Raw genomic sequence first — 11225 nt, 5'->3', positions numbered from 1 at the left:
TGCGCTGGAGCCCAGGCTGGTGGCTGGCAGTGCCTGGCCCAGGCCACCCCCTTCGGCCGCGCCTTTCCGGCTCCCACGGGCTCCTCAGAGGTGGGGTGGCACCTCCCTGAGCTCCGGCCCATACCCCACCCCTTCCCTGCCTCCCCCTGCTCATCAGGGATGATCGTCCTAACACAGCAGCTTAATAGTCACTTCAGAACTAGACCGGTGGAAGATTAAGGGTTGCTAAGTTGGAACCAGGGACTGATGTTCTATAAAAAGCAGAGGCTTTGGGATCTGCTTAGTTTTTTAAAAGTAAGCCATTTTAGAAACTCTTCCTACACAAAAATGATGAAGTCAGTGGAATTTGTCCCTTTCCACACCCGCTTCTTCTTCTGTGCACCCGCCTCTTTTCCAGCTTCTCCAACCCCTTTACATGCCCCCCCATGCCCCTGCCCCAAGCCCTGCCCTCCACACACACCCAGGCCCCTCCAAACAGGGTCAGCGCCTTTAAAGAGATGCACCACATCCTTCCAGGGGTCTAGGGTCAGACAGGAAGAGATGGGAGGAGGGGACCCCCGACCGTGTTGAGGTAGGGGGACAGTTGACAGAGGGGGTGACGGTCCCAAGGGCGGTGTGACTCACGAAGGCCCTGCCAGGAGTGGCTGCATTTCAGAAAAGCGCCGCAGGGAGAGGAACACTCGGGAATGAGTTGATCCTGTTGAGCCCAGATGAACCGTGCGGGGAAGCGGAGGCCTTCCCTGACCCCTTGGATTCGCTGTAGGTCCTGGGAAATCGCCCTGAGTACCTGCTCAGGGCTGGCACGAGTCATCTGTTTCTCCACGCTGATGCTGGGGTGGGCGGGGACAGGAAGCCATCACAGCCTCTTGTCTCTCGGCCTGCCGCCTGCATCTAAAGGCGAGGCAGCTCTGTGTTGCAAAAATGAAGAATGTTGAAGCTGGCTAGGAAAAGGAACTTGACTTACTTTTTTATCTCTATGCATTAGAGAGCAACTGGGCAAGCAAAGTAACTGCAGAGCAGCTGTGTGAACACACACACACACACACACACACACACACACACACACACACCCTGAACAGAAAATTTCTGGTTTCCTCAGCTCCACAGTGAGCAAATTATGTAGAATCTGGGAGCCTTGAGTGAACCAATTTCAGCTCCACTCTGGGGGCAAAAAATATGTAGTAGTCCTTTTTTTTTTTTTGGCTGTGCTGTGTGACATACAGGATCTCAGTGGATCTTAGTTCCCCAGAGAAGGATCGACCCCGCGCCCCCCGCAGTGGAAGCTCGGAGTCTTAACCACTGGACCACCAGGGAAGACCGGCTTTTTATTTTTGAGATTCACCCCCAACTTGTTTTTCTGCCCCATCATAAGCCTTTTAATGCATCGGCCAAGCCGGTCCTCCCTGGAAAGCTCACTCACTGCCAGGAGGCCTCCACTTTCTCCGTGGTAAATTCCAGGACATTCGTTTGGGGGCATAATACCTGCTGTGTAGCTACTGAGTAAAATTATGATGTTATGAAAAGCCCTTAGGGCAGGAGGAAACAGTGACAGAGCGAGGGAAGCAGAGGTACAGAATTGCCCACAGGTCTGGCAATGATTAGCCGTCCACATCATAATTAGGAGCTGGGACTCCTGGGCTGGGGGAGCCTCTTTGCCTGAAGACCTCCTTGTGGAGGAAACACAGCCTCGGGACAGCCCTGCCCCTGGTCAGCGGAGACTTGAGGCCGCTCTGTCCTCTCAGACCCAGGCCTGGGAGGGTCTCCAGCCAGGGGGGGAACAGGAGGGGACAGAACCAGATGGACACCTTGGCCGGGGAGACACTTGAGGGTATGGTTTTATTCCAACATCCTTTTATTCCAGCTGGGGGGGGGGGGTGTCAAGTTGTCCAGAGGCAAGTGCAGCACTAACGCAGATCGTGTGGGTGGGTAGACGGGCGGCAGCTCCACCATGAGCGACCCTCCCTCCGCTTCTGATGTTTTCTTTTTCTAAGGCAGTTCGCTGAAGTGTAAAACCATTTCTACTTTACAGAATATAATTTATAGAATTATATAATATTATAATTGTTTTGTCTATGCTGTCATAATTATCTAGTATAATTTATAAATACATAACACATATTTATATATAGTATTTTACAGAGTAAAATGTTATTTATAATATTAGGTCATTTATACCACATACTGGTCAATGATTTTTGACAAATGTGTAAAATTATGTAATGACCATCACAGTCAAGATACAACACAGAACCATCACTCCCTGCATAATGATGCCCCTTGGGAGGGTGACCTTCCCTGACCCTCAGGACCTCACAACCCCCATCTGTCTTCTGCCCCATCCCGACGTCCTCCCAAGCCTGGCTTCCCTCAGAGCCGTTGTTGCAGGCGCTGAGTCACTGGAACTCCGTGTGCAGGTTTCTCAGGGATCCTATCACCCCCTCCCCCCACTGCTGGTTTTTGAAGCTTAAATATATTATTTATACCCAAACCAGACTTTATTTTAATTTTGCTTTCCAGACTTTAAGGGAAGCAAATGCAGCCATAATATTTGAAAATATACTTCTTAGCTTATCTTGTTTTCAGCTGGGAGAATTGCCATGTTTGAAAACCAGTCAAGACCTAGTGATGATCTTGAATCGTTTTTAATTCACTTCAGCTTTCTGAAACGTGCTTTGCAGGACCTCGCTGCGGCTGGCATGATTAAAAACAAAACAAACACAAAATAAATAAAAAAATACAACATAAAACAAAACAAAACAAAAATATCGACGTCCACTTCCAGATTTACACCCGATCACCCTAAGCAAAATTCCTGCAGTGTCTGTTGTCTTTTCATCCTACACCTGACCTGGAACCAGCACTATTACTGAACGGCTCCCCTTCCCGAGAAGGGCCCCTCAACCACGTGGCCGATGCTGGCGTCTGAAAGGAATGAGGCTCTCATTACTGCTAATTAAAGATTTCACATGTTCCACCGAACTGTAGCCGGAAAGCCTGGCACATCCATCCCTGCTGGTGCCTCTCTCCTTGACTTTTTTAAGCAAACGCTTACATAACGCAGCGCTGGCTCTGCTCACACACAGCCCCCATCAGAGGAGCCGGGTGACGGCTCCCTGGGGCTCCACGAGTGACAGAGGAAGGCAAACATCTCTGGAAGGATGCCTGGCCACCAGCTACTGCGGTCCCCTACAACGGTCCCAGCAGGAAGTTCTCCTTTTAGTCCAGTGGAAGTCTCCTCCTGGGCACCCCACTTCCCGCTGCCCCCAGGCCTGGGGGAGTTAACAGTTTTAGGGTGAAGCCAAGTCCCTCCCCTTAAGGAGGCCCCAGCCTGGGCTATATTTCCAGGGGTCCTGGAGCCAGCAGGGTGCAGAGGGGGTCCTGGGGGACCCCGGTCTCCGGCTCTGTGCTGCTGCTCTAGGTGAGGACGCCCGCATCCTGGGGACTGTCCCTGAGCCCCTCCCACAGTACCACCCCCCATCCCTCCTAGAGGTCCTACTGTCCTCTGCAATGAAACACGTGCAAAGCTGGGCTCAGCCTCCTCTGCCGCCTCTGCGCCCGCACTGGGCGGTGTGGTCTGGGCTCAGAGGAGGGTGGGATTTGGGGCAGCCGAGCCTAGAAGGAGAAAATTAAAGGTGAGAGGAAGGGCACACACCGGGGCGGGAAGAAGAGAGACACTAGGTGTTCAGATGCTTGTGACTCAGGAAGCTTGGCTGCGGCAGCATCGCATCGTGAGGAGAAGGAAGGGGGAGCAGGGCGGGGGGGGGGGGATGGGGGCGAGGGAGCGGTGGGGAGAGGAGGGAGGGAGGGGAGGGGGGTGAATGGGGAGGAGGAGGGGAGAGAGGGGAGTGGTGGGAGGGAGGGGAGGGAAGGGCTGAAGTGGGGAGAGGCTGGGGGGGTGACCACGTGTGTCCCCGCCTCCCGTCCCTTCCTTGCGTCCTGGCCGCCTGAGGACTAGATGAAGATTTGAGGATGGGGGAGGGTAGCGGGGGAGGGGGGAGGGAGTGCGGACTCCCAGCCCCGCCCGCGAGGAAGCGCTGGTTCTAAGACGCGCATAAAGTACTTTCTCGAAGAACGCGCTGTGCGAGTGGAAAGGAGCAAACCGGCGCTCCCACGCGGCCGCCCGCGCCCCGGGGCTGCAGGCAGCGAAAGGGGCTGAGGCCGCGCCGAGGCCGAGCCGGGCTGGGGAAGCCGGTCCCGCAGGGCCCTGCTTGCTCTTCGTCAATGTGGCTGCTTATTACTGTTTACGTCGTGCTGGTTCCAAGGAGTCTCTGTAAACATTAGCGTCAGGATTGCTTTGTGTGCCCCGCTCCCCCGGCCCGCCTTAACACACACAAACATGCCAAGCGGCTCCTTGAAACACAGGCTGAGAAAATCCGGTCTGGAGGAGCCCGCGGCTGACAGCTTAGGTGGACCGTATGAAAGCAGATTCTGGCGAAATAGGTTGAACCCAGGCTAACTCGGCACGGGGAGAGTTGAGGGGGGATGGTGCCCAGAGTGGAGGCGTTTGTGGGCGGGGCCTCCTCCTGGACCGCCGTGCTGGTTGCCCCCGACCCTTCCAACTTCTCTAGATGATTCTGAAACCTTCCTGGTTTCAGCTGCAAATTAGGCCAGGCTGTTTCCAGGTCTCTGGATGACGTGTAAGCCCGGCTGCTGGGCAGCCCCCAGCCCTGTCTTGGGGAACTTGCCCACCTCCCAAGCCCTGCTGGCCGCCTTCTGGGCCTCAGCTGAGTTGGCCAAGGGTGAGTGGGCTTCTGACCCAAGAGGAATCCCTACGGCGGCCTGCAAAAGGTCCGGCACGGAGAGCCTTGACAGTGAGGAGAGGCCTGGGCCCATCAGCTTCCTGGTTTCTGGAATCCACCGGGCAGGAGCTAAAGGTCAAGCTAAAGGCATCATGGGCTGGTGGAGCAGGGGCCACGGTGGTCCCAGGCCCATCAGAGTGCTGTGAGTGGGGTGATGGGATGACCAGAGAAGGATGTGGGGTGCAGGGTAGGGAAGCCAGCACTGCGGACAGCGATGGGGGGATGGGACAGAGGTGGCCTGACCTGTGGCAGACACCCCCCAAGTCCAGTTGCAGTGAAGCCAAGGCCCAGCTCAGCACAGGTCCTGGCCTTGGACTTTCAGAAGATCCTATTGACATAGAACCTCTATGACAATAAACTCCACCCCCTGACTTGAGGGCCCTGAGAGAGCCTCCACCCCTTGGGGAAAGAAAATAAACCCATGTACCTAAATCAGCCTCTTCCAAGTAGGTTGTTTAAATGCAGGATGGAACGGGGTCAGTCAAGATCAGAGCCCCGGCACCTGGCCACTCCTGTGCGTGCGTATTCACCGGCCAAGCCGATCTCAGCTCCTGCAGCTCTTACCCTCACACGCCTACCAGCACCCCCTGAGTGGTTTTTCTTAACTCTCAGGTGAAACCCAATTCTACTCCAAGCCTTGAAAGGTTCATCAAGCGCCTACTGTGTGCAGGGCACTGGGCGGGGCCTGTGAGGGCTGCACGGGTGATGGAGCTATGGTACTAACCTTCCCTTGGGGGAAGCGCAGGAAGGAGGTTTCAGGGGACACAGGCAGCCGGGGGTCCCTGAAGGCTGTGTTCGCGATCATGGCACATTATCACTGACAGTTCTCTGATCTCTGGAAACAGACTGTATAAGAACCATGTGGTGCAGAGTGGAAAGGGGAAAAGGGGAAGAGTAACATTACAGTAGAAAAACTTGACAGATGCTTCCTTGGCCAAACAACCAAGGTCCACATCAACAGGGATAAATCATGTTGAGAGTGTGGACCTTTGGATGTAATGAAAATGGAATTTACCTCTACAGCCTTCTTCCCCAAACCCATCCTCCCTGTCTAATCATGAGGAAAACATCAGGCCAATTCTGATAGGAGAGCATCCTACAGTATGCCTGATGAATTCCTCAAAACTGTCAAGGTCATCAACAGCAAGGAAAGTCTGAGAAACTGTCAGAGCCAAGAGGAGCCTGAGGAGATGTGACAACTCAATGCAATGTGGAATCCTGGATGGGATTTTTCATTTTTTTTTTTAAGGTAGTTTTTATTTTTAAATTTTATTTATTTTTTGGCTGCATTGGGTCTTCCTTGCTGTGCGCAGGCTTTCTCTAGTTGCAGCAAGCCGGAGCTACTCTTTGTTGCGGTGGGCGGGCTTCTCATCGTGGTGGCTTCTCTTGTTGCAGAACATGGGCTCTAGGCGCATGGGCTTCAGCAGTTGCAGCACGTGGGCTCAGTAGTTGTGGTGCGCGGGCTCATTAGTTGTGGCTCGCGGGCTCTAGAGCGCAGGCTCAGTAGTTGTGGTGCATGGGTTTAGTTACTCCATGGCATGTGGGATGTTCCTGGACCAGGGATTGAACCCGTGTCCCCTATGTTGGCAGGCGGATTCTTAATCACTGTGCCAACAGAAAGTGAATATTAGGTAAAAACTTCAGAAATCTGAATAATCTACAGTCATCAGTTAATAATAAGGTATCAATATCGGTTCATTATTTGTAAGAAATGTACCACATTAATGTTAGATTTTATTAATAGGGAAATGGTGCAGGGCTTATAGGAACTCTATACTTTCTGCTCAGCATTTCTATAGATCTAAAACTGTTCTAAAAAATAAAGTCTATTAAAAAGAACCCTGCAGGAATGAGGTTTGGGATGGCCAGTCTGTGAACCAGAATCTCTGCTGTCCAGGTATTTTGGTGAGCTATTCAGTGTCTTTTAATAAAGCCCTTTTCTGCTTAAAGTAGCTGCAGTGGGAGTTTGGTTGTTTGCAACCAACAACCTAGAATAATACACACGTTTACCTACTTACGGCATTTAAGAAAAGAGCTGCAGGAGATTTGGTGTCATTTTCCATTTTGAGTTTGACAGTCATTTTACAAAGGCAGGTTAATGTGCATAAGGTGTCTGGGGATAGAATCGGGACTAATGAGCTCATATTTGCAAGATGCTTTGAGCTCCCTGGAGCTACTGAAAGGCAAGGTACAGGTATTATCATCATGAGAAAAAAACAAGCTTTGAGAACTTTGGCAGGGAGGTGGCTATAAGTGGAAATCAGTTCAATTACTCTCTCCTTTTAAAATAGACAAGTTCTATAAAAGTTAAAGATAAGTGATTTTTTTTTTTTTTTGGTAAATCAAATTCCTCCTGACTTCTTCAGTCAAACATTGCTGCCTGTTCTATGATCTTTCAATTATTTTTGGTTTTGGGCTCCCTCTGACAATATATGCAAGCAGCTTGAGTTTCTCTGCTTCTAGATTCTCCAGGAGAATATTCTCAAACTTCAAAACCTAGCTCCGTTTTGAGGGGAAAAAAATCATATGCTTTCCTTTAATGTTATTGGAAATTTCAAGACAAATAACATGATAAAAAAAAAACCAACCAATATCAATGGTAATAGTAGAAGAAATTTATATATTTTTTTAAAATTTATTTTTATTTATTTATTTTTGGCTGCGTTGGGTCTTTGTTGCTGTGCGTAGGCTTTCTCTAGTTGTGGCGAGCGGTGGCTTCTCTTGTTGCAGAGCACAGGCTGTAGGCGCGTGGGCTTCAGTAATTGTGGCATGCAGGCTCATTAGTTGTGGCTCATGGGCTCTAGAGCGCAGGCTCAGTAATTGTGGCTCACGGGCTTAGTTGCTCCGCGGCATGTGGGATCTTCCCAGACCAGGGCTCAAACCCGTGTCTCCTGCATTGGCAGGCGGATTCTTAACCACTGCGTACCTAGGGAAGCCGAAAATGATATTTTTGTCTCTAAAGATACATTTTAAAAATTGTCGGCTCTTATAAACATTGCAGTTTTTGTGCCTCCTACAGAAGAGGAGCCCGGAGCTCAGCATGGCCCTTTCGACATCAGGTCTGTTGTGTTGTTTTGTTTTTAAAGTCCATAGTAAGGAAAAAAATCAGATACATGTGGGTAAAAAATGAGATCTCAGTAGGAATGTTTTCTCCCTTTTTTTTAAGGAGAGGTATTTTACCTCCAAATGTTCAAAGTCGTCATGTCAGTGAAGACTGTCATGATTAACAGGGATTATTGGCTCTCATTCCTCCTCGGCCACCTTCAACCCAAGTTGTGTTTCTTGTTTTTGTTTTTCCTTTTAAAACCTTACAAGAGGCTATGAAAATTGGCCAACACATTCCAGAACATTCCCTACCAAGTTCCCTGATACTATCTCGGTGGACACATGGCCTGTTTCCCAAGATGTAAATGAAGACAGTTTAACCATTTTGCAAACATGTAGCAAGAGCTGCTAGTTTCAGAACTGGGCAAAAGACGGCTGCACCCTTCTCCAGGCAGTTTTGGTGTCTTAGGGTTTCTTGATTTGCCACATCTGCCTCCTGGCACGAGACTCAGATTTAGCAAAGATTCCTTATGTGACAAGTAATTAGAAATCCAACTCAAGCGACAAAGGGGATTCTGTGGCTCCCATAATGGAAGTCCGGAGGTGGGCAGATTTCCCTGAAGGTTGATGTGGTGACTCAGGTACGTGATGTGGGAACCCCAGCTGTCTTCCTCTCCTAGAGACAGTTTTATCCTGAGGCCTGTCCCCCTTGTGGACCTGTAGAAGTCCAAGCCAGCTACTTTCTCCTTCATGTCCAGTAGGAGACAGAGTGGGTCTGTCTGCAAACCCCCAAGAAGTCAGAGGGTCACGTGATTGGACAGTTTCCATTGTATGGTCATTGATGGACCCATGATGTGACCAGGATACTGTGCTGTGCTGATGGGCAGAAGTCTACCACAGCCCAACCCCTGGAACTAGAAATGGTACCCACACCCTACCCAACACTGGGCTTCCCCAGGGCAGAGGGCGTGCACCCGAATGAAATCTGTTGCCCTTAGAAAGGAGGAAAGGTCAACGGCTGCTCTCAGCAGGCCCCCTGAAAGGACCTCTGTTGTGATTTTCTGGAAATTACCTTTGGCAAAAGCTGGAACTTCAAAATTTCTTCTTGGAGATGTTTTCCAGCACAGATGGTATATTAGGGGAAAAGGGAGTTTCTTGATAAGCTCTGAAATGAGATTTTTTCAGCCATGACATCTAGAAAGTAGATTCTGAATTCAGCATATATATGTAGTAGATACACATTTATTTTTTTCATGGAATGCTTTTCAATAACCTTGTCTTTGAAAGATTTAGGTTGAAAAAGTATAAAAAGATAGTTTTAGCAATGATTCTCAGCATCCATGACTTGGTTTGGGCGCTAAGTGTTTTCATAAGGGGAAGTTTATATTCAAACTTTCAAGTATAATTGTCAAATAGGACAAGTTTTGCTGAAAGATAATCATTTTAAGAAGTTTACAGCTGTATGTTTTTACCCTAGTATTCCACAAATACGACACCTCCCCCTCCAGCATGTAAAAATGTTTATTTCCCTTTGCCAATCATCAAACCCCAGTGGAGAACTTTCTGACTGACATTCAGATCTCTTCATACAGAGCAAAGCGAATCATATGAGGCAACCCTCAGATGCATAGCTTTTCATGTAGTTGATTACCGTTGGTTGAGGTTTTCTTATCAATCAGAATTTTGAAAGTTAACACTGATGATGCATGATACAGCACATTCCAGAAATGAGTGTTTTCCTTTGATTTTTGCTCGGTATCTGCAAATCCCAGCATTTCAGGAGCATCACCAGGGCGGAACACCATTAATGATTTTTTTCTATTTGACTAATTTACTTTGAAGAATTTTCACATGGCTTCAAAACTGTCATCAGCTTTCACGACGATCTGTAAGACCTGAGAAAACCACATTTGTCTTCCAACACTATCTTGAGCCATTGTGCCTAATGAAATTATTAAGCTCAATTTCCTCTATTGGCTTATTCAGAACACATAGGGAAAAGAGGGGCATTAAATCAGTCTTTTTCAAAACTTGAAGTTTGATGTCCTAAGCTAATTCAGTTAATGATTATTTGATTGAAAAATTGGACTGGCTTGAACAGCAATCTGAATTTTTTTCTTAGATTCTTCTCCAAAGGAAACTTGAGCAGCTGTCAGAATGCAAATTTTCACATGAGTTTCTCCACTATGAAAGGTTGGCTTTTGTTGTTATTGTTGTTTTAATCTTAGTAATGGAAAAAGCTGAATCATACAAAACCTTCCGCACTTTGTTGATTCCTGATATTATGTTCTAGTTCTGTCCAATCTTATGTGCAGCCGGAAATTCTCCTTTGCAGGAAAAGCAAATTTATAAACATAAATGTCCTCTTAAAATATTTTGGCTGAAATATCATTTAAATCAATAATTTCTGTCAGGGACTTTCCTGGTGGCACAGTGGTTAAGAATCCGCCTGCCAATGCAGGGGACATGGGTTCGAGCCCTGGTCTGGGAAGATCCCACATGCCGCGGAGCAACTAAGCCCATGAGCCACAGCTACTGAGCCTGTGCTCTAGAGCCCGCGAGCCACAACTACTGAGCCCGCGTGCCACAACTACTGAGCCCACGTGCCACAACTACTGAAGCCCACGCGCCTAGAGCCCGTGCTCCGCAACAGGAGAAGCCACAGCAATGAGAAGCCCGCACACCGCAACGAAGAGTAGCCCCCGCTCGCCACAACTAGAGAAAGCCCGCGCACAGCAACGAAGACCCAACGCAGCCAAAAATAAATAAATTAGATTTTAAAAATATTAAATGTGTTGGCATCTCTTAAAAAAAAAAAGAAGAATTTCTGTCATAGTTACACAACAATTCTGGAACTCCAACATACTGGAAAAAAAGTACTCCACCCTGCGTGAATCCGTATATGACAATAAACATTGCCACAGATTGTTGATGCCATCTTCAGCCACCCAAAGAAAAAAGAGGAGTAAGCAAAAATGAAAGGTTTTGATGGAAATACCTGGTCCCATACTTGTAGAGTGATGAAGGGTGTCCAGTGGTGGCGGGTCCAGACACCCAGGCATGTCTGAAGTTTGGAATGCCGAGACCACTTTCAGGTTCCAAGACTGTGTCCTTGGTCTAAGCCCACCACATTTAATGGCTCCATGGCAAGATTTAAATAATCTTTCTGGACAGTAGTCTAATGTTGCCCACTCAAGTTCAAGGATAAGCGCTAACTTATACAAACAAAAGACGGTCCCAGAATCTACTTTTATACTTTATTACAGTATCTATAAAATCCAATGTTATTTTAAAAATATATGCATACTTATATTTAAACAGCAAGCTCACATACTGTGCAGTAGGAAGCAGCAGAAAAAATAGGATTTTATAATCCAGGTG

The 11225-nt window shown here is 48.4% G+C and overlaps 1 long non-coding RNA gene across 1 annotated transcript; it reads left to right on the top strand.

Moving 5' to 3' along the window:
* The first annotated feature begins 4031 nt into the window (after positions 1–4031).
* Positions 4032–10247, top strand: LOC309659092. Its single transcript, XR_014262581.1, has 3 exons — positions 4032–6048; positions 7801–7858; positions 9981–10247. It is a non-coding gene; the product is annotated as an uncharacterized lncRNA (long non-coding RNA).
* The last annotated feature ends 978 nt before the right edge of the window (positions 10248–11225 follow it).

This window comes from Balaenoptera physalus (assembly GCF_965194825.1).
Source record: "Balaenoptera physalus genome assembly, chromosome: 3".
In the NCBI taxonomy this organism is placed as follows: domain Eukaryota; kingdom Metazoa; phylum Chordata; class Mammalia; order Artiodactyla; family Balaenopteridae; genus Balaenoptera; species Balaenoptera physalus.
The sequence above is the reverse complement of the archived record's forward strand: the minus strand, read 5'-3'. Positions and strand labels throughout refer to the sequence as shown.